This window comes from Ranitomeya variabilis, chromosome 5, assembly GCF_051348905.1.
Source record: "Ranitomeya variabilis isolate aRanVar5 chromosome 5, aRanVar5.hap1, whole genome shotgun sequence".
Taxonomy (NCBI): domain Eukaryota; kingdom Metazoa; phylum Chordata; class Amphibia; order Anura; family Dendrobatidae; genus Ranitomeya; species Ranitomeya variabilis.
The window spans coordinates 216575981-216598841 of NC_135236.1; the positions used below are offsets into that span (position 1 = coordinate 216575981).

Consider the following 22861-nt stretch of genomic DNA (forward strand, 5'->3'; position numbering starts at 1 on the left):
TAAATTAAATTAAATTATTCAGTTCTGCTCCCTCCTGTGATCAGGTCATCCCAGGACTCAAACTCACATCTCTATGTTTGCAAGCTGTTGCTCTACCTAGGAGGCACAGCCGACAATGTTGTAACTAGGAGATTTTGGAAATCTTGGCCTCTACTGCAGGAAATGAACACAGAAGCAGATTATACATTTCCAAAGAGATATGGAGCGCCCCGTCAGGGCAGTGGGGTACTCGGTACCGGGTCTGGTGTTCGCAAAGGGGATGTCACGGTGGCTGACCCGGTCTGTGGCCCTGGGACGTCCGTATAAAAGGGAAAGGTCTTTAAAGGTATAAAGTTTATGTTCATGACGCCACCTGTGGTATTCAGTCAGGGTGACCGACGCTGCTTTAAGGGGTCCACTGGGGTGATGTTATGGCAGCTAGATGGTATACCTTCCCACAGGTTAGGTGTATCCCCAGGGCTTCCCGGTGTATAGATGGTGAATGGTGAGTGGCACAGAGAAGAACGAGGACACAGGATTGCATTCTCTTTACCTTTACTGAAGACTTCAGCATCCACAGTCCAGAGCACCAGACCACAGGGCAGGCAGAGTCTGGCCGGTTTGGAGGCAAGTCCAGAGTCCCCTTGTCCAGGTGGAGAATAAAAGCTTTTCCACTAGCACCGTGGTGGTGTAGTCCCTTACTGCTAAGCTTTTCATAAGGTTCTCACAGATGTTATCTCTCTCTGTCCCCTGGATTGGATAGGACATACCCATATGACTGGTGACTAGTGTTGAGTGATACCGTCCGATACTTGAAAGTATCGGTATCGGAAAGTATCGGCCGATACCGGCAAAGTATCGGATCTAATCCGATACCGATACCCGATACCAATACAAGTCAATGGGACTCATGTATCGGACGGTATTCCTGATGGTTCCCAGGGTCTGAAGGAGAGGAAACTCTCCTTCAGGCCCTGGGAACCATATTAATGTGTAAAATAAAGAATTAAAATAAAAAATATTCCTATACTCACCTCTCCGACGCAGCCTGCACCTTACCGAGGGAACCGGCAGCGTTGTTTGCTTAAAATTCGCGCTTTAACTTCCTTACGTGAAGTCCCGGCTTGTGATTGGTCGCGCGCCGCCCATGTGGCCGCGACGCGACCAATCACAGCAAGCCGTGACGTAATTTTAGGTCCTTCAGTATTTTAAAATTATGTTCCGGCGTTGTGATTGGTCGCGTCGCGGTCACATGGGCGACGCGACCAATCACAAGCCGTGACGTCACGGGAGGCAGGAGACGCGCGCATTTTAAAATGCGCGCGTGTCCAGCCTCCCGTGACGTCACGGCTTGTGATTGGTCGCGTCGCCCATGTGACCGCGACGCGACCAATCACAACGCCGGAACGTAATTTTAAAATACTGAAGGACCTAAAATTACGTCACGGCTTGCTGTGATTGGTCGCGTCGCGGCCACATGGGCGGCGCGCGACCAATCAGAAGCCGTGACATCACGGAAGGAAGGAAAAGCGCGCATTTTAAGCAAAGAACGCTGCCGGTTCCCTCGGTAAGGTGCAGGCTGCGTCGGAGAGGTGAGTATAGCAATATTTTTTATTTTAATTCTTTCTTTTACACATTAATGTTGTTTCGATACCGATACCCGATACCACAAAAGTATCGGATCTCGGTATCGGAATTCCGATACCCGCAAGTATCGGCCGATACCCGATACTTGCGGTATTGGAATGCTCAATACTACTGGTGACTTGATGCGGTTTATAGGGACTCTAGAATGCCCCAGCCTCTAAGGTTGTCCCCGTGCCTCCTGGGTGTTAGGTCAGACAGATAACGTAGAGTTCAGCTGTCCTGCCGGTCTCTGATGTAAGCCATAGAGGTCCTTACAACCTCGGTGTTCCGGCTACCGGTTTCTGCGCCTCAGAAGGAGGCAGCCTGGCTGGTCACCTTCTGATATCCTCTCCTGTGCTTCCTCTCTTGCATGCTCGCTGCAAACAATTCAGCCTTCAAATGTCTATTTCTGGGAGTGTTGTGTTGTGATACCTAGATGCAGTTATCCTTCCTTGCCTCCAGACGTAGCATCACTCTCCTCGGGAGGAAAGAAACACTACTGTGATGACCAGGATCCTGGGGCACCGCACCCCCCGCCGTTAAATCCAGTACTCCCAGACTGGGAAACGAAGAACAACAATACATGTTAGCAAAAAGACATACAATTTTTGAAATGCTATAAAACAAGTTAATATAAACTGGTGCTTCTCTTTATGGGAGGTGAGGACACTTGAACGTTGCAAAACATATTTACATTGTAGGACTACTTTTAAGAACAGTTTAATAAAACAATGCAACAACTAACTAGCTAAGAAGTGCTATGACCCTCACGGGTATACTATCTCTTAAGTGCAAAGTCTTCGTCCAACCCCGCAGGTTACTTTATTTTCTCCATTTTATCAAAAGTGCATCATCTACTTCTTTCATATAATATTATTTAACTTCAACTCTCAATTTTATTATTATTTACCATATTAACTCTGTAATATATTAACCTTCTATCTTGCATCATACAATTCTAACTGGCAAGGTGCAACAAGTAAACATTCTATTTAAGGGTTCAAACAATATTCAAGTCTTTTAATGAGGTAGAGTAAATAATGCTCAAGTCAATCATTAACTCTAAAACAGCAGCAACGAAGCGAGGGACCCGTCATTAACCCTCAACGTTGGTCTTGGGCGGGCTACAAGGCGTGTATCCAGACCTGGAATCCTGCCACGCCAAACGGGTTTTTCTTCAGGTCTCTAGGAAAAAAACAGTTCTCACAACAATGTTAGAAGAAGTCTCTTGTCTTTAAAAGCTTCTTTTGTAAAACCAGTAGGAAGCACCTTTAAGAAGGTGCAAACTATTTACAACCAAAGTCTTGATCATGCACAGTTCCTGATTCACAGTTCTGCAGTCAAAAAGGCAACTTGTGCAAACATAGGGTCCCTTTAAACGTGGGACCCCTTTAAGAAAAAACCCTGGTAGGGTTTGTGAACTTTTAAAGGATAACAGTCATTTTAAACTTGCAGCAGAAGATGAACATGTAACTATTTACTGTCATTTTCAGATTTGTTTGTTCTACTGGGGTAGCACTGGCCAAGGCAGTCTCTTTGGATATGGGTGGCTACCGGGCACCACATAAAGTGCGTCTGCACTCCGGATGGGAGTCTGAGTGCTTACTGTCTTTTGCTCCAAGACAGTCTGTGTGCATTTTAAGCACATGGTGACCGGTGCAGGGGTCACCTGTTCAAGTGGGGGCGACAGCGTATGAGAAAGAGCCACTGGTTGTGTTGGCTCCAGGTCACAAGATGGTGAATTTGCGGTTTTATGCATGCATCTGTGTACATGTAAGCCATACCACCCCTTAACTCCCCAATGTCGTGTGAAAGTAACTCGGTCACCAGGGTAGAGGTCCTTGCCAGGGTGTCCCTCGATAAGGTGCGCCTCCACATCCCGTCTGGTCACAAAGATTTCAGGATATAAATCTTGCTGTTTAATGAAGCCCCAACCAGATTATAGATGGAAGGTGACTACAATCCCTTGTCTCCGTGGGCCTCTGCTGTCTAAGGTCTCTTTCCTGACCCGGGCTTTACCTCGCAGGTCTTTTTCGTGGGCAACGTGGCGTCGGCGATCCTCCTCCCGCTCTTTCTGTTCCCGCCGGAATGCCTCCTGTCGCTGGAATTTCTCCCGACTTAGGACCTCGATTTGCTCCCCCTCTGGCTGGGCCTCCCCAGGGAACCCGATCAGGTCGGTAGTGGTGTGGGTCCACCTGAAGGTCACTCACTCCACCTGGATGTCCACAGTCTGTTCAGTGGGCTGCAGCGGGGCGTCAGAGGTCTTCAGGGCCTCCCAGGGCCTTTCCCATTCTAGGCGGCTACACACCCGGCCGGGTGGTGGTGGCGGGGGCGAGTCTATGGCCACTAGCAGGGTGGTGTCCTCGGCTACCGGGTAAGGGTCAGTAGGCTTACCCGTTGCCGCGGCGCCTCCGGTGCCGGTCTCCTCCGCTGCTGGCTGAGGCTCCGACGGCTGGCTGCACTGCTGTTCCTGGATGCTGGCGGCTGCACGGTACCACGAGCTCTGGAGCTGACGACACAGCTCCTCGACCTCCGCATCAACAACCTCCGAGTTCATGCAGGATGGCGGAGCCTTTGCTTCCTCTGATTGGCCGGGATAGCTGGGGGCTTCCTCCCCCTCCTCCGGTTGACCTCCACTCGCCATCTTGCCAACCAGGTTCTGCTTGACATCATCCTGTTGTAATAATTATAGGGATAACTCAAGAGACTCTTTGCGTGGAACAAGACAACTACAGGACACAGTTTTATAAGTGGTAAAGTCTATATTATCACACGGTGATTCAAACAGGTGCAGAGAGAAACTCAAGTCCACAACACTTGGTGCAAATAATAAACGCAGCTTAGCAGTCTATAGGAAACTTCAGAGGAAAATGCAATCAAGCAGAAAGTCTATGAAGCACAGTTATTCTTGAGGATACTTGACACGAATAAATCCTTGTCTTAGTCCAGGCACAGATAGATATGCTTATAGGCAGTTCAAATCATATCTTAGCTCAACCAGAGAGGCCTGGTTAATAGTCTCAGGTTATTGCAAAGCAGCAACAGCTTACATGACCAGCAAATGCAGATGGAAGTAACCACGAACAGCAGATGAAGGAGGATTACTGGAAACTTGTGTATGCAGCAGGAACTCAGAGCAGAGTAGCAGGATCACCACACAGGTTCACAGGAGCAGGTATATAGCCAGGGAGTAATCAGAGGTCAGGAGCTGGATGCAAGGCAGAATACTCTAGCACAGACTGAAGGCTGGGGTGGAGTTTTATAGCAGGAGACACAGTGCACATGAGACCAAAGACGCCATCTTGGAAAAGGGCAGTAATGCACAAAAGTTAAAAAATGTTCAGAGTCCTGACACCTGTTAGTTCTGCTCCTCCTCTTCTGGATGGCGGTTCCTTCTTCTCCCTCCACCATCCCAGACTAGGAGGCGGATCCCTTTTGTTGATGGGCATATCTTTCAAACATAGTAGTATTTGTGAGGGATGGCTTCCATTTTCGCACCGTTTTTCCAGGCTACGCCCATGATGACACACCCCACTCCTCCTGCACGCCACATGGCGCTGTAATGGCGGCAGTTTTAGCGGCAATTTTGGCTGTCTTTTTGCAATACACAGTCTCTCAGCACAAAACAGTTAGGCTCAGTCTCTTAGGCGCACATGACCCGATTTGCAGGCTTTAGTCCATCCTGTTCGTGACGCCAAGTTTGGAGCGCCCCATCAGGGCAGTGGGGTACTCGGTACCGGGTCCAGTGTTCGCAAAGGGGATGTCACGTGGCTGACTCGGTCCGTGGCCCTGGGACATCCGAATAAAAGGGAAAGGTCTTTAAAGGGATAAAGTTTATGCTCGTAAACGCCACCTGTGGTATTCAGTCAGGGTGACCGACGCCACTTTAAGGGGTCCACTGGGGTGATGTTTTGGCAGCTAGATGGTATTTCTTCCCACAGCTGAAGTGTATCCCCAAGGCTTCCCGGTGTATAGATGGTGAATGGTGAGTGGCGCAGAGAAGAACGAGGACACAGGATTGCAGTCTCTTTACCTTTACTGAAGACTTCAGCATCCACAGTCCAGAGCACCAGACCACAGGGCAGGCAGAGTCCAGCCAGTTTGGAGGCAAGTCCAGAGTCCCCTTGTCCAGGTGGAGAATAAAAGCCTTTCCTCTAGCGCCATGGTGGTGTATTCTCTTACTGCTAAGCTTCTCATAAGGTCCCCACAGATGTTATCTCTCTCTGTCCCCCGGATTGCATAGGACATACCCGTATGACTGGTGACTTGAGACGGTTTATAGGGACTCTAGCACACCCCAGCCTCTAAGATTGTCACCGTGCCTCCTGGGTGTTAGGTCGGACAGGTAACGTAGAGTTCAGCTGTCCTGCCGGTCTCTGATGTAAGCCATAGAGGTCTTACAACCTCAGTGTTCCAGCTACCAGTCTCTGCGCCTCAGACGGAGGCAGCCTGCTCAGGGCTGGTCCCCTTCTGATATCCTCTCCTGTGCGTCCTCTCTTGCACGCTCTCTGCAAACAATTCAGCCTTCAAATGTCTCTTTCTGGGAGCTGCAGCTCTGAGGGCATGCACAGCTCCGTGAACCCTCTCCTCTGTCCTCTAACAGGAATTCGCTCCTGCCAGGTACAACTTCCCTGAAGGACTGACTGGCTTTCCCTACAGACTACCAGTTATATATATATGGGGAGTCACCTAATAAATAGGATCAGAAGCTCCCCCTGGTGGCCTGGAGTATGAAATGTGTTGCATGTTTGTGATACCTGGATGCAGTTATCCTTCCTTGCCTCCAAACGTAGCATCACTCTCCCCGGGAGGAAAGCGACACTGCTGCGACGACCAGGACCCTGGGGCGCCGCAGATACATTATGTATAACAATGTATTTTTATGGTCCCTGTATACTGGAGTGATTAAAAAGATTTTTTTAGTTCCTATAAAAGTAGTAAAAATAATAATAAGCAATTACAAAAATGTGTTTTGTTTTTTCTGCGAGTCACCACGGGTCTTAAGCCCACAAACTTAACATTATAGACAGGAACTTAAGCTGCTGAGCTACAACTCTGATGACAAAAAGTATGGCACTCTCTGACTCTACAAGCAGATTATATTGATAGAAATACACTGCTATGTACAATGTACAATGTATGTATTTGAAAATAAGACATGGTTTCATCCTATTAAATTATTTAAAAAAAATAATGAAAAACATTTGATAATAAAAGTCATTTTAGTGCTTTTTTTTACAAAATAATGAACATTACTAATCAGCAAATAACACAGACATACAGCTCTGGGGAAAAATTAAGGGACAACCACATCAAAACCCTGTCATGGGCAACCCAATCTCTAGACCTTAACCCCATTGAAACCTTTGGAATGTAATCAAGAGGATGATGGATAGTCACAAGCCATCAAACAAAGAAGAACTGCTTAAATGCTTGCACCAGAATCAGTGTGAAAGACTGCTTGATAGCATGCCAAGACGCATGAACGCTGTGATTAAAAATCATGGTTATTCCACAAAATATTGATTTCTAAACTCTTCCTGAGTTAAAACATTAGTATTGTTGTTTCTAAATGATTATAAACTTGTTGTTTTTTTTTTTTTCCATTATTTGAGATCTGCAAGCAATGCATTTTTTTAATATTTTGACCATTTCTCCATTTCAGAAAAAAATACAAAATGTATTGCTTGACATATTGTCAGAAGTTTATAGGCTAAAAGAACAATTTAAATTTTACTCAAAAATATAAAGAGAAAAATCAGACAAACTGGCAATTTTACAGTGGCCTCTTAATTTTTGCCAGAGCTGTATTTGGTGTCCTTGTAGTCATAAACGACCCACATAACACAGTGATCAGATTATTTACAGGGACCTGTAAATGACTTAAAAAAATGGTGTGATTGATATTTTTTCTCTATTAAACCCCCCAAAAAATGTAATAAAACAGTAATGCTGAGGCTGTGTTCACATGTAGTGTAAATCTGCTTTCTTTCTGCCGCGTTTTTTCTGCAGGTGTCCTCACCACACAACGCAATAACAATCTTCTCTGATTATTGCGTGTTTGCTGCGTTTCTTTTATGCCTTTTTCTGTTTATTTGATGTGATTTTGGTGCAGTAATGAAGCAGTTTTTAATGCTTTTTTAATAGTACAGAAAAGGTTTGTTTCTGCTCTTAAAATGCAATTGCATTGTCTTTTCATGCATTTTTTTTTCAGATGAAGCCTATAGAGCAAAAATGCACCAAAACTGCAGAGCTCAGCAGCGTCTTCAGACCACAGGGTGCTGAGATTTCATGGAATTGCATCCATTTTGCTTCAAAATTTAGACCTTGTTCACATGTAGGGTAAATGCTGTGTATTTTCTGTTGCTATTTTTGCACAAAAATTCTGCTGTGTTTAACTGTCCCAAGCAAAATGGGTGTGATTTCATGAAAACTGCGCCCCTGTGGTCTAAAGACACTGCTGAACTGTACGGTTTTGGTGCTTTTTTCTCTTGTCCTCTATGTGGAGCCTAAAAAATGCATGTAAAAAACTGCAGTTACTTTTTAAGTGCAGAATTACAGCTTTTCTGTACTATAAAAAACACATTAAAAATGCTTCTTCACACCTGCAACAAAAATGCATCAAATAAGGGAGAGAAGATTATTATTGTGCAGTTTTGTTTAGACATGTGCAGAAAACAAAAAACTGTATTTCTGCAATGTGTGAACACTGCCTTACAGACACAAAAAAAGCCAGATGTTATGTAGCGAAATTACATAAAGATGAGAAAGTTTTGAAGGCTCTAACTCTGAATCAATAAACAAAATTTAAATCAATAGGTCCCAACTAGAGATGAGCAGGATACAGAGATGATGTTCCACCGGATCTGGCTAATCAAAAGCCACATCAGGGACGCAGAAAGGTTAGAGATTCGCAGGCTTCTCGTCAAACTGCCCACTGACTTGGATGTGGGACCAGAAACCCATGAATTGATCCTCTCTCTCATCTCTAGTCCCAACTGTCCCGGATACAATGGACGATTCGCTATTTGGTTCTACTCCCTGCAGTCTCTGGCATCTGCTGAATTTCCCTCACGACCACCACCTCTGTGACATCTTCTCCTACCAGAGTAGAAAGAAATGGTAAATGGGCATGGATTGGGGTGTGGCCAAACATTTGCCAAGGTGCTCTATGCGCGCCGCATGATTTATCCTTCTTTCTGTTTCTTGACAGTTGGGAGGTTTGCTGTTGCTGTTATGCTGCATTGCAATAAGCTTTGCCTTTTAGCAGTTTGTCCTCCCACTCTTCCTGTCCGTCTCCCTAGCTCTGATGTCAGCAACCCCCCTTTTTCTTCTTCATTCTGTGTCAGCCATCTAAGGGTATGTTTCCACGTTCAGGAAACGCTGTGTTTTTGACACTGCGTAAACCCGCAGCGTCAAACACGCAGCGTCCAGATGTTGCAGCATAGTGGAGCGGATTTCATGAAATCCCGTCTCCACTATGCATTACAAGACGCATGCGGCAGACCTGCGTAAACGGACATGCGGCACATCTTTTCAGAACGCAGCATGTCCTTACAATGCTGAAACAACGCAAGGACAATGCAGGTGACCTGCCAGTGACCTCAGGTGCAGATTTGGTGCAGATTTTACCTGCGTAAAATCCTGACCAAATCCGGATGCAATCCTGAACATGGACACATACCCTTAGGAAGCCACATGTCTTGCAGCTCTGTTTCAGAATGTTTTTTTTACCTAATGCAGCTGCTACAGCTACTGTCACAGTAATTGTGTATAACCACAAGAATTCAGCTTGGAAAAAAACTTCTTTTGGAATCTTCATATTTGCATCCTGCAGTCGAGTCAAGCTATCTGATGAAATCTATTCATGTGAGTAATGGTACATAGAGACAGCCTAGAAACGGTGTCTCTAGCACTCTACCTTCGCAACCTAGTAGTCAGTATAGCTATACCCGAAAAACAAAGCTTTTTCTTTAAGAAAACTAAATTGCTGTACAGCCATTAGCAGATACGTGTAGGGTGCTACACATCTAAAAGACTCGCAGGAGAATATAGGCGGAACGCTGGAAGCAGGGAGGGGACTATGAATGTCATTAAACTAGGGGGCTGGAAGTTAATGGTTGTGATCACAGGGTGGCTTGAATATCACACAATGTTATGAGGGTCTGAGATTAATATATATACACATGATCTGCCTCAATATGAAAGATATTTTGTTTAGAGGAGAGATCTTGCCAAGAGGGTCATATTTGCATACAGGGATAGAGTATGTATTAGGAAGGTCTTACCTGGGCTCTGTTATTTTTTTAACTTACATCACTCCAGCATTTTGTTTTTATTGCAGTTCTGGACAGGTGCTACTAATCTAAGTTCCTTGCACTTAGTCTCATACTTTCCAGCCACCGTGTTCATGTATTATCTTCACCGCTGCAATTGGCCTCCAGCAGGTTGTGATCTGCAGATTGTTCTAGTGTTTGCTTGAGTGATCCAGAAGTCACAACTCAATGTAAGTCTATGAGAGCCAGTATGAGGCCAGAACGAGCCTGACAGACTTACATTGAGAGCTTGTAAACATTACTTCTGACTTCTGGACAATCAGAAGGTGCAATCACAAGATGGCAGATCAGGACCGGAGCTGTTCCGAGAATAGCTGAAGACGGCGACTGGTAAGTATAAGAATAGGCTTATATTAGTAGCACCACTCGCTAAAGAATATGCTCTAGGGTGGGGCATATTCTAGATAGATAGAGCAGTAGTCTGTTTTGTAGGACAATAAAAACATTCTGCAGTGTACTGTGCGCATGTTGTTCCTTACTTGCGCTATGCATCTAATGTTCCTTATTTGCCATGCACATCTTATGTTCCTTATTTGCTTTGTGCATCATATGTTCCTTATGTGCCTGCAGTAGCCATGTCACAGTAATGGATTGATTTTGTCTTGATAAGACTGAGAAATGCTGCCCATTAGCATAATAAATAACGTATTGTAGGTGCTGTGGAAAAATTGAGGGTTTAATTGCCTCTGTGTCACATATTTAAAATGACACATGATGATGGAGGGACCTGGCACAAAATTTGCATTGAAAGCTACTCTCAAGACATGTCTGTTTAAAGGGACTCTGTCACCTGAATTTGGCGGGCTATGTAAATGCCCTCTGTCCAGTCCGATGGGCGGTGTTTTCTCGTCTTTCATTCACCCCTTCCTTTCCCGCTGGCCGCAATATTTTCGTCAATATGAGTCTCCGTAGTTCACGCGTGTGCAATCTTGCCTTGCGCATGCGCAGTATGCTTTTCCCAACTGCGGGCAAAGCCAAAAAGCATTAGTGCGCATGCGCCGCCGCACTATGTCCCGGAAGTATTTCGCTGTGTTCTTCAACATCTTGACAAACATTTCCCCTGTCTATTTCAGAATAACTCATGTATATCTCTCTCCATCCTATATCTTTACTACTACCCACCAAAGAACTACAGTCCAGCAAGTGAGATTCCTATTCTCAACCCACATTTCAAGTGAGAATCCTATTATCAACCAGCGTTTCAGCGTCCTCTCTTCCTTTTAAAAAAAATAACTTGCCAATATGGCCTGTACTTAGCTTATCTGCTTCTGCTGCCATGGAACTTCTGCCCAGGGCACTCTGTCCATCTCTTGGTCTCTGTTCCATCCCGGCCCCTTACCTCTCTGAGTTACAAACTGAAGGTCATTCTGCTAGTCCTCCTTTCCCAGGACCCTTAGCCAATGCATCACTCTGTCTTTTGATCACTTTTCCTTCCTTTCCTCAGGATAATGCTATCCACTGCCTTGGTCTCCACTCACTTTGGGGACACCCAACTTATGCAGCTCTGCTGAGCACTCAGAACAAAGGTCTGCTCTAGCTGCAAGCAAGACCCTGTCTGACTCACTACAAGGAACTTCTCTCTGATCTTGCTAAATAGCCCCTCCCTCTCTGGGCTAGTACCAACTCTTAACTCTATCTCTCCCTACTGTCAGGCAAAGTAAAAGCAGTCATTAGTAACACATTACATTACAAATCAAAATACTTTTATAACCGCACACGTCGCTTCATGTGGGAACGTGGGCATTATGTCCAACTCCTTGCATAGACACTGCAGAGAAGCTTGTAAAATGCTTAGACTTCCCTATAACAATTCTTTCCTGCAATGCAGAGTTTGGAGGGACTGCTGACTCTTGATTTACTGGGGAACACATTTTTTGTTGAGTTAGATCTGACACTTTATTTTTGACTAAGGCTGGAGTCACACTAAGGGCTCATTCCCACTTGTGATGAAATCGGACAAATGCAATCCAATAAAAATCAGATTGCATTCGGACCAATGTTATTCTATCATTGTGTGTTAGTCTGTGTTTTTTTTCCATCTCGGATCGGATCACGATCGGACTGGAAAAAACTTGCAGCATGCTGTGATTATAATCGGATATCAGATCGCGTCCCGCAATAGAACTCAATGGGTGCGAGAAAAAAATCACACAGCACTCGGACCATGCGAGTGCTGTCCGATTTTTACACACCGGTCTCCTTGGAAAAGCCAGCGATTCATGTGCCGCGTACAGTAAAATCACAGAGTGACAGGTTAGAATAGAGTAGATATACAGTTGTGCTCAAAAGTTTACATACCCCAGCAGAATTTTTGCTTTCTTAATAATAATAATAATAATAATAATAATTTTTATTTATATAGCGCCAACATATTCCGCAGCACATTACAATTAAGCGGGGACATGTACAGACAAATTCAATACAAGTTAAGACAATTTAAACAGTGACATTAGGAGTGAGGTCCCTGCTCGCAAGCTTACAATCTACAAGGAAATGGGGGGGGGACACAATAGGTGAAAAGTGTTTGTTATTTCAGGTCTGGCAATTATAATAAATAGGGATTTTCATATAAAGCTGAATGATCCGGTCATCAGCCCGTGTGTTTAAGTGCAATAGTCAAGTATCAAGTGCAGTTATCATGAGCATGGAGGGTGTGGAGACAGATGAATAGTAGGGTGCAGATTTAGAATAATATTTGGAAGGAGGGAACAGGGCAAAGTTAGTTTACTGAGTAGTTGATGTGGTAGGCTTGTTTGAAGAGATGGGTTTTTAAAGCACGCTTGAATAGGTCGGGGCTAGGTATCAGCCTGATTGTCTGGGGAAGTGCATTCCAGAGAGCTGGCGCAGCACGAGAGAAGTCTTGGAGACGGAGGTGAGAGGTTCGGATTATGGGGGATGTTAGCCTTAGGTCATTTGTAGAACGGAGGGCACGTGTAGGGCGATAGACAGAGATGAGAGAGGAGATATAAGGTGGTGCAGAACTGTGGAGAGCTTTGTGGGTGAGAGAGATGAGTTTATACTGGACCCTGTAGCGAATGGGTAGCCAGTGTAATGACTGGCACAAGATGGAGGCATCGGTGAAGCGGTTGGACAGAAATATGACCCTGGCTGCTACATTCAAGATGGATTGGAGAAGAGAAAGTTTGGTAAGAGGCACACCGATCAGAAGAGAGTTGCAGTAGTCCAGACGAGAATGAATAAGAGCGACAGTAAGAGTCTTAGCAGTTTCAAAGGTGAGAAAAGGTCGGATTCTGGAGATGTTTTTAAGATGCAGGTGACAAGAGCGAGTGAGTGATCGGCTATAGGGAGTAAAGGAAAGTTCGGTGTCGAATATGACCCCAAGACAGCGGGCATGCTGCTTGGGAGTTATGGTTGAACCCTCCAGGGTAATTTCGATGTTGGGAAGAGTGAGGTTAGTAGAAGGGAGAAACACAAGAAGTTCCGTTTTGGAGAGATTTAGTTTCAGATAGAGGGAGGACATGATGTTAGAGACAGCAGACAGACAATCCTTGGTATTTTGAATTAGGGTAGGGGTGATGACAGGGGAAGAAGTGTATAATTGGGTGTCATCAGCATAGAGATGATACTGGAACCCAAATCTGCTGATTGTTTGTCCAATAGGGGCAGTGTATAGAGAGAAGAGGAGGGGGCCTAGGACAGAGCCCTGCGGAACCCGATAGTAAGGGGACGAGGAGAGGAAAAGGAGCAGGCAAAAGATACAGTGGAGGAGCGGTCAGAGAGGTAGAAGGAGAACCAGGAGAGGGCTGTGTCCTTGAGGCCTATGGAGCAGAGCATAGTGAGAAGGAGCTGGTGATCCACAGTGTCAAATGCGGTAGAGAGATCCAGAAGAATCAGCAGAGAGCAATGACCTTTGGATTTAGCTGTTATTAGATCATTAGAGACTTTAGTGAGGGCAGTATCAGTGGAGTGTAAAGAGCGGAAACCAGATTGTAAGGGGTCGAGAAGAGAGTTATCCGAGAGATAGCGGATTAGACGGGAGTGGACCAAGCGTTCCAGGAGTTTAGAGATGAAGGAAAGGTTAGAGACAGGTCTGTAGTTAGCAGTGCAGTTCTGGTCCAGGGATGGCTTTTTAAGTAAAGGGGTTATGATGGCATGTTTAAATGAGGAGGGAAAGATACCTGAAGAAAGAGAGAGGTTAAATATTTTAGTCAGGTGAGTGGTGACCACTGGTGAGAGAGACTGCAGGAGAGGTGAAGGAATGGGGTCACTGTTGCAGGTTGTAGGCCGAGCAGAAGCGAGGAGCTTGGAAACTTCTTCTTCTGAGACAGGCTCAAAGATGTCTAGTGAGCTTGAGGTGCGGCAGGGAAGGGGATTGGGCTTAGATATCCTGATGGATGTGGTTGATTTTTTCTAGGAAGTACAGTAAGTGGCCAGATCCTCACCACTGAGATTGGTGATGGGGACCTGTACTTTAGGTTTCAGGAGGGAGTGTAAGGTTTCAAAAAGTCATTTTGGGTTGTTGGATAGTGAGGTGATGAGGGTGGTGAAGTAGGATTGTTCGGCCAGATAAAGGGCAGAGTTATAGGTTTTGAGCATGAACTTATAGTGGATGAAGTCTTCTGCTAAGAAAGATTTTCTCCACTGCCGCTCTGCACACCTTGAGCAACGCTGAAGAAAGCGTGTTTGCATAGTGTGCCAGGGCTACCGTTGTCTGCGTTGGGTCTTTCTGCGTGTAGAAGGTGCTGCTTCATCTAGGACATTCTTCAGTGTATTATTGAAGTGTGACAATGCTAGGTCTGGACAGGAGAGAGAGGAGATTGGAAAGTTTGGAGTGGGTAAGAAATGTCATTACTATGCAGGATAAACAATCAATGCTGAACAAGGCCATAAAACAGTGGGAATAAAAAAAAATAGCTTTGAATACTTTGAATCAGAGACCAAAAACAGAGGAAAAAAAAAACAACAACACAGGAGTGATGGAAAAATTACCATGAGCAGAGCTTGCTAAATATGGATCTGTTCACACTTGCAGTCAGCAGTCAGCACACAAATGGATGATGGAAAAATTACCATGAGCAAAGCTTGCTAAATATGGATCTGTTCACACTTGCTTTCTTGGCCTTTTATCAGGGAATATGAATGATAACACCAAAACTTTTTCTCCACTGATGGTTAGTATTTAGGTGAAGCCATTTGTTGTCAAAGAACTGTGTTTTCTCTTTTTAACCCCTTAGGCCTCTTTCACGCTTCCGTCTTTCAGCTCCCGTCTCAGTCCGTCGATTTTTGAGAATGCAGGATCCTACATTTGTAGGATCCTGTATAAACTTTCCGGCAAACTCCCCCCTCCCACCCCCTGTGCCCCGGCCGCTGTAAGTAAAATACTCACCCGGCTCCACCCGGCTCCCTCGACGCTTCCTCTCCGCGCCGCAGCTTCTTCCTGTATGAGCGGTCACGTGGTACCGCTTATTACAGTGATGAATATGCGGCTCCACCTCCCATAGGGAGCCGGGGGCACAGGGGGTGGGAGGGGGGAGGTGGCCGGAAAGTTTATTTTAACAACAAAAAAACCCAAAAAAATTATTTTTCATATCTTCTCTCCAGCGAACGCTGCTGGAGAGAAGAAATGAATGGCGGCTTCAGCACACACGCTGGGGGGACAGCTCTTACTGTAGTGCTGCCTCCTGCACGGCACACGGACTGCACACGGACAGCATCTGTGTGCGGTACGTGTTTTACACGGACCCATTGACTTTAATGGGTCCGTGTGATCCGTGCGCTCCCACGAACACTGACATGTCTCCGTGTTTTGCACACGGACACACAGTCCGCGAAAACACGCTGACAAGTGCAGAGACACATTGATTTTAATGTGTCTACATGTGTCAGTGTCTCCGGTACGTGAGAAAACTGTCACCACACGTACCGGAATCACTGACGTGTGAAACCGGCCTTAAAGACCTTTCCCTTTTACATGGGCGCCCAGGGCCACGGACCGGGCCACCACCGTGACATTCCCCTGTGAAATCAGGACCCGCTACTGAGTTCCCCACGGCCCAGGCGGGCGACTCAGTTACTGTAAGTCAAACTGTGTCTAAGTAGTAAAATTAGGTAGTAAGTAAAGGTACCTTCACACTAAACAACTTTACAACGAGAACGACAACGATCCGTGACGTTGCAGCGTCCTGGATAGCGATCTCGTTGTGTTTGACACGCAGCAGCGATCTGGATCCCGCTGTGATATCGCTGGTCGGAGCTAGAAGTCCAGAACTTTATTTGGTCGTCAGATCGGCGTGTATCGTCGTGTTTGACAGCAAAAGCAACGATGTCAGCAATGTTAAACATGGAGCTAACGACCTGTGAGAACGATAAGTGCATCACCGCTACGTCACAGGATCGCTCCTGCATCGTTCTGGAGCTGCTGTGTTTCACATCTCTACAGCGACCTAAACAGCGACGCTGCAGCGATCGGCTCATTGTCTATATCGCTGCAGCGTCGCTGAGTGTGACGGTACCTTTAGGTAAAAATTTACACTTAGCGCTTTTCCAGGAGTTTTCACAATCTTGCTTCATGCTCCAACAAAAGTGACATCCTATCTAAACTGATAACATTTCCCCATGTCCTTCAGTTCTTGGTAGAATCATTCACCTTGCTCATATCTTACTGTACCAAGGTTTTCAGGGAAGTTAGCAAGATGGCTATATAGGAAATGCACTTTGATTCTCATGTGCACTGGCGATGATAACACGTCGGACTGACACATTCCCTCTGGTTTTCGCCGCCATCATGCTGCACACCTGGTATGTAAAATTGATTTAAAATTAAGTATTTAAATGGGGACAACACCGCTAGATGACTGTGGACCTTGAGGAAGACGCTTCAAGCGTCGATACGCTTGGGTCTTACATTGGTTTAGTCTGCTTTGTCATGAATTGAGGCGACCTGTCTGATTGTGTGGGGGTAAGATACCGGGTCTTTAGGTGCGTCTCTTTTGAGAGATTGCCATATATACTCTCTTTTTGAATAACGATCAACCGTATTGCGCCCTTTGGACACTTAGATATCCCCACTAATCTGTGTGGGGTATTGCCACATAAGTATGTATGCTACTTGTACATTTAATAGGGTATTGGGACATTAACCCCTTCAAGTCGCGGCCCTTTTTCGTTTTTGCGTTTTCGTTTTTCACTTCCCTCCTTCCCAGAGCCATAACTTTTTTATTTTTCCGTCAATATGGTCATGTGAGGGCTTATTTTTTGTGGGACGAGTTGTACTTTTGTACGACACCATTGGTTTTACCATGTCTTTTACTAGAAAACGGGAAAAAAATTCCAAGTGCGGTGAAATTGCAAAAAAAAGTGCAATCCCACACTTTTTTTTTGTTTGGCTTTTTTGCTAGGTTAACTAAATGCTAAAACTAACCTGCCATTGTGATTTTCTAGGTCATTACGAGTTTATAGACACCTAACATGTCTGGGTTATTTTTTATCCAAGTGGTGAAAAAAAATTCAAAACTTTGCTTAAAGTGCCATTTTCGATACCCGAAGCGTCTCCATTTTTCGTGATCTGGGGTCGGGTGAGGGCTTATTTTTTGTGTACCAAGCTGACGTTTTTAATAATATCACTTTTGTGCAGATACGTTCTTTTGATAGCCCATTATTGCATTTTAATGCAATGTCGCGGCGACCAAAAAAACGTAATTCTGGCGTCTCAATTTTTTTTTCGCTACGCTGTTTAGCGATCAGGTTAATGCTTTTTTTTATTGATAGATCGGGTGATTCTGAACGCGGCGATACCAAAGACGTGTAGGTTTGATTTTTTGTTATTGTTTTATTTAGGATGGGGCGAAAGGGGGGTTGTTTTAAACTTTTATATTTTTTATATTTTTTTCATATTTTTAAAAACATTTTTTTTTTTTACTTGTGCCATGCTTCAATAGCCTCCATGGGAGGCTAGAAGCTGGCACAACTCGATTGGCTCAGCTACATAGCAGCGATCATCAGATCGATGCTATGTAGCTGAATTGCAGGTGTGCTGTGAGCGCCGACCACAGGGTTGCGCTCACAGCAGGCCGGCATCAGTAACCATAGAGGTCTCAAGGACCTCTATGGTTACTGTCCTGACACATCGCCGACCCCCGATCATGTGACAGGGGTCGGCGATGCGCTCATTTCCGGCCGCACGGCCGGAAGCGGTAGTTAAATGCCGCTGTCTGCGTTTGACAGCGGCATTTAACAGGTTAATAGTGGCGGGTGAATCGCGATTTCACCCGCTGCTATTGCGCGCACATGTCAGCTGTACAAAACAGCTGACATGTCGCGACTTTGATGTGGGCTCAGAGCCGGAGCCCACATCAAAGGGGGAGACACGACAGTAATAGTACGTCGCATGTCGTGAAAGGGTTAAGCTTATTTGAATTGCGTATTGATAGGAGACACAGCATGCTTATACTGTTTGTCCCGCACCTTTTTGTATGTGGTCACACTCTGAGAATTGTACTCACAAATTTGATATAGACTATACAATGTTTCTTTGAGCATTTAACTCATGTATTGTATGGACCCTTACCTCCCATTTTTGTCTATGGGAGTTTTTTTAATTGTTTTTAAACTACAGTTTTTGTGTGGTGTTGTCTAAATAAAAACTTTGTTATTTTTGTACCTAAATTATTGGTGTAGTGATCCCATTTTTATGATGCATGTACTTTTCTTTGCGTGGTGTTGATTCTCATGTAACCAAGCATTTTGTAGCTCTCCAAGAGTTTCTGGACAGTTTCAGTGTAATTGTTTGCTCATGTATTTCCAAGAATGTCCTTGACAAGGTCTTTGAATGATAACCAAGCATTCTTTTGCAATTTTGACATTGTCCCAATGAAAGGTTCATGATCTTGTGTGTTATAAATAGCCTGCCTGACCCCATAAATCGTGATGATTAAATGTGGCAAGCAAAGATGTGAAGGCTATAAAGGGAGGAGAACCTCCGATAGAAAGGCAGGATGCAAGAATCCTGAGGAATATAGCTGATTCCATGAGATCGGGCTGAGAATCGAGTGAAGGTATTCCTAATACAAGGGATAAGCAGCCATGGTACCTGGTTGTGGTGTGAAGAGGGTTGCACGGATGAACCCCACGCGTATTGCTGCTAAGCAGCTTCGTCAAGGGGAAGTGTGTCTACAAGTGTCAACAGAACTTATTTATATTAAGTAATAAAAGAATGATCAGTTACCGATGTGCCTGGGCACATCCTGGTGAGCAGGAAGCAGAAGCGAGGGTCATGTGATGATCACATGCTGGAAGTCAGCTGATTAGGTCATATGAAGGCGCCATGTCAGACAGCACCTGGACAGTGGGAAAAAAGGATTCATTTAAGGGCAGATGTATCTGCCCTTAGTGCAGAAAATGCCAAATGTGGCATACCAACCAGGACACATACAGTTGTGTGAAAATATGTTTGCTCCCTTCCTGATTTAGGGTACCGTCACACAGTGCAATTTTGATCGCTACGACGGCACGATTCGTGACGTTCCAGCAATGCATTTACGATATCGCTGTGTCTGACACGCTACTGCGATCCGGATCCCCGCTGAGAATCGTACGTCGTAGCAGATCGTTTGAAACTTTCTTTCGTCGTCTAGTGTCCCGCTGTGGCGGCATGATTGCATTGTGTGACACAGGTTGTATACGATGTGCGCACAGTAACCAACGGCTTCTACATCGCAAATACGTCATGAAATTATCGCTCCAGCGCCGTGTATTGCAACGTGTGACCGCAGTCTACGACGCTGGAGCGATAATCATACGACGCTGCAACGTCACGAATCGTGCCGTCGTAGCGATGAAAATGGCACTGTGTGATGGTACCCTTACTATTCTTTTGCATGTTTGTCAAACTTAAATGTTTCAAATCACCAAACAAATACAGTATAAACATTAGACAAAGATAAGACAAGTAAACACAAAATGCAGTTTTTAAATGAAGGCCTTTATTATTAAGGAAACAGAAATTCAAACCTATAGGGCCATGTGTGAAAAAGTGATTGCCCCCTAAACCTAATAAATGGTTGGGTCACGCTTAGCAGCAACAACTGCAATCAAGCATTTGAAAAAACTGACAAGAGTCTTTTACAATGTTCTGGAGGAATTTTGGCCCATTCATCCTTTCAGAATTGTTGTAATTCTGCCACATTGGAGGGTTTCTGAGCATGAACCGCCTTTTTAAGGTCATACCACGGCATCTGAATCTAATTAAGGTCAGGACTTTGACTAGGTCACTCCAAGGTCTTAATTTTGTTTTTTCTACAGCCATTTAGAGGTGGACTCGCTGGTGCGTTTTCGGCTCATTGTCCTGTTGCATAACCCAAGTGTGCTTCAGCATGAGGTCATGAACAGATGGACGAACATTTTCCTTTAGGATTTTATGATAAGCAGCAAAATTAAAGGTTCTATGTAACACAGCAAGTCTTCCAGGTCCTGAAGCAGCAAAACAGTCCCAGACCATCACACTACCACCACCATATTTCACTGCTGGTATGATATTGAAATGCTACACCTTCCAAAAAGTTCAACTTTTGTCTCATCAGTCCACAGAGTATTCTCCTAAAAGTCTTGATGATCATCAAGTTGTTTTCTGGCAAAACTGAGACGAACCTTTATGTTCTTATTGCTAAGCAGTGCTTTTCATCTTGGAACTCTGCCATGCAAGCCATTATTGCCCAGTATCTTTCTTATGGAGGAGTCATGAACACTGACCTTAACTGAGGTGAGTGAGGCCTGCAGTTGTTTGGATATTGTTGTGGGGTTTATTGTAACCTCTTACATGAGTCGTTCCTGCACTCTTGGGGTAACTTGGTCAGCTGGCTACACCTGGGAAGGTTCACGACTGATCAATGTGGTTCGCTGGAGTCCCAGATCAATGGCTGTATAACCTTTTCAAGACTGATAGATCTCAATTACTTTGTTTCTCTTTCTTTGCAACATGTCTTTGGATCACACATTATGTCTAGCTTTTGAGGATCTTTTGGTCTACTTCACTATGTCAGGCAGGTCATATTTAAGTGATCTCTTGATTGAGAACAGGTGTGGCAGTAATCAAGCATGGATGTGGCTAGGGAATTTGAACTCAGCTTCCAAAGATGAGATAAGCTACAGTTAATTTATGTTTTAAGGGGGGGCAATCACTTTTTCACACAGGGCCCTGTAGGTTTGGATTTCCTTTTCCCTTAATAATTAGGACCTTAATTTATAAACTGCATTTTGTGTTTACTTGTGCTATCTTTGTCTAATATTTAAATTTGGTGATCTGAAACATTCAAGTGACAAACAAGAAAAAGAATAGGAAATCGGGAAGGGGCAAACACTTTTTCACACTACTGTATATGTGTATGTGCGTATGTATGAATGTATGTATGTATATGTCTGTGCATGTATGTATATTTGTATGTATTTTTGTGTATGTATGTATATATTTGTATATATGTTTGCATATGTGTGTGTATGTATATGTGTTTGTATGTATGTATGCATATGTGTGTACGTATATACAGTGCCTTGCGAAAGTATTCGGCTCCCTGGAACTTTTCAACCTTTTCCCACATATCATGCTTCTAACATAAAGATAACAAATATAAATTTTTGGTGAAGACTCAACACCAAGTGGAACACAATTGTGAAGTTGAACGAAATTTATTGGTTATTTTAAATTTTTGTGGAAATTCAAAAACTGAAAAATGGGGAGTGCAACATTATTCGGCCCCTTTAACTTAATACTTTGCTTCGCCACCTTTTGCTGCGATTACAGCTGCAGGTCCCTTGGGGTATGTCTCTATCAGTTTTATACATCGAGAGACTGAAATTCTTGCCCATTCTTCCTTGGCAAACAGCTCGAGCTCAGTGAGGTTTGATGGAGATCGTTTGTGAACAGCAGTTTTCAGTTCTTTCCACAGATTCTAGATTGGATTGAGGCCTGGACTTTGACTTGGCCATTCTAGCACCTGGATACGTTTATTTGTGAACCATTCCATTGTAGATTTTGCTTTATGTTTGGGATCATTGTCTTGTTAGAAGACAAATCTCCGTCCCAGTCTCAGGTCTTTTGCAGACTCCACCAGGTTTTCTTCAAGAATGGTCCTGTATTTGGCTCCATCCATCTTCCCATCAATTTTAACCATCTTCCCTGTCCCTGCTAAAGAAAAGCAGGCCCAAACCATGATGCTGCCACCACCATGTTTGACAGTGAGGATGGAATGTTCAGGGTGATGAGCTGTGTTGCCTTTACGCCAAACATATCGTTTGGCATTGTTGCCAAAAAGTTCGATTTTGGTTTCATCTGACCAGAGAACCTTCTTCCACATGTTTGGTGTGTCTCCCAGGTGGCTTGTTGCAAACTTTAAATGACACTTTTTATGGATATCTTTGAGATATGGCTTTCTTCTTGCCACTCTTCCATAAAGGCCAGATTTGTGCAGTGTACGACTGATTGTTGTCCTATGGACAGACTGTCCCACCTCAGCTGTAGATCTCTGCAGTTCATCCAGAGTGATCATGGGCATCTTGGTTGCATCCCTGATCAGTCTTCTCCTTGTTTGAGATGAAAGTTTAGAGGGATGGCCGGGTCTTGGTAGATTTGCAGTGGTATGAGACTCCTTCCATTTCAATATGATCGCTTGCACAGTGCTCCTTGGGATGTTTAAAGTTTTGGAAGTCATCTTGTATACAAATCCAGCTTTAAACTTCTCCACAACAGTATCACGGACCTGCCTGTTGTGTTCCTTGGTCTTCATGATGCTCTGTATGCCTCAAACAGAACCCTGAGACTATAACAGAGCAGTTGCATTTATACAGAGACTTGATTACACACAGGTGGATTACATTTATCATCATTAGGCATTTAAGACAATATTGGACCATTCAGACATCCACAATGAACTTCTGGAGTAAGTTTGCTGCACTGAAAGTAAAGGGGC

The 22861-nt window shown here is 44.5% G+C and overlaps 1 long non-coding RNA gene across 1 annotated transcript in view; it reads left to right on the top strand.

Moving 5' to 3' along the window:
• LOC143773550 (uncharacterized) overlaps positions 1–22861 on the top strand; it is a 351613-nt gene that overhangs the window by 289107 nt on the left and 39645 nt on the right. The window lies entirely within an intron of this gene.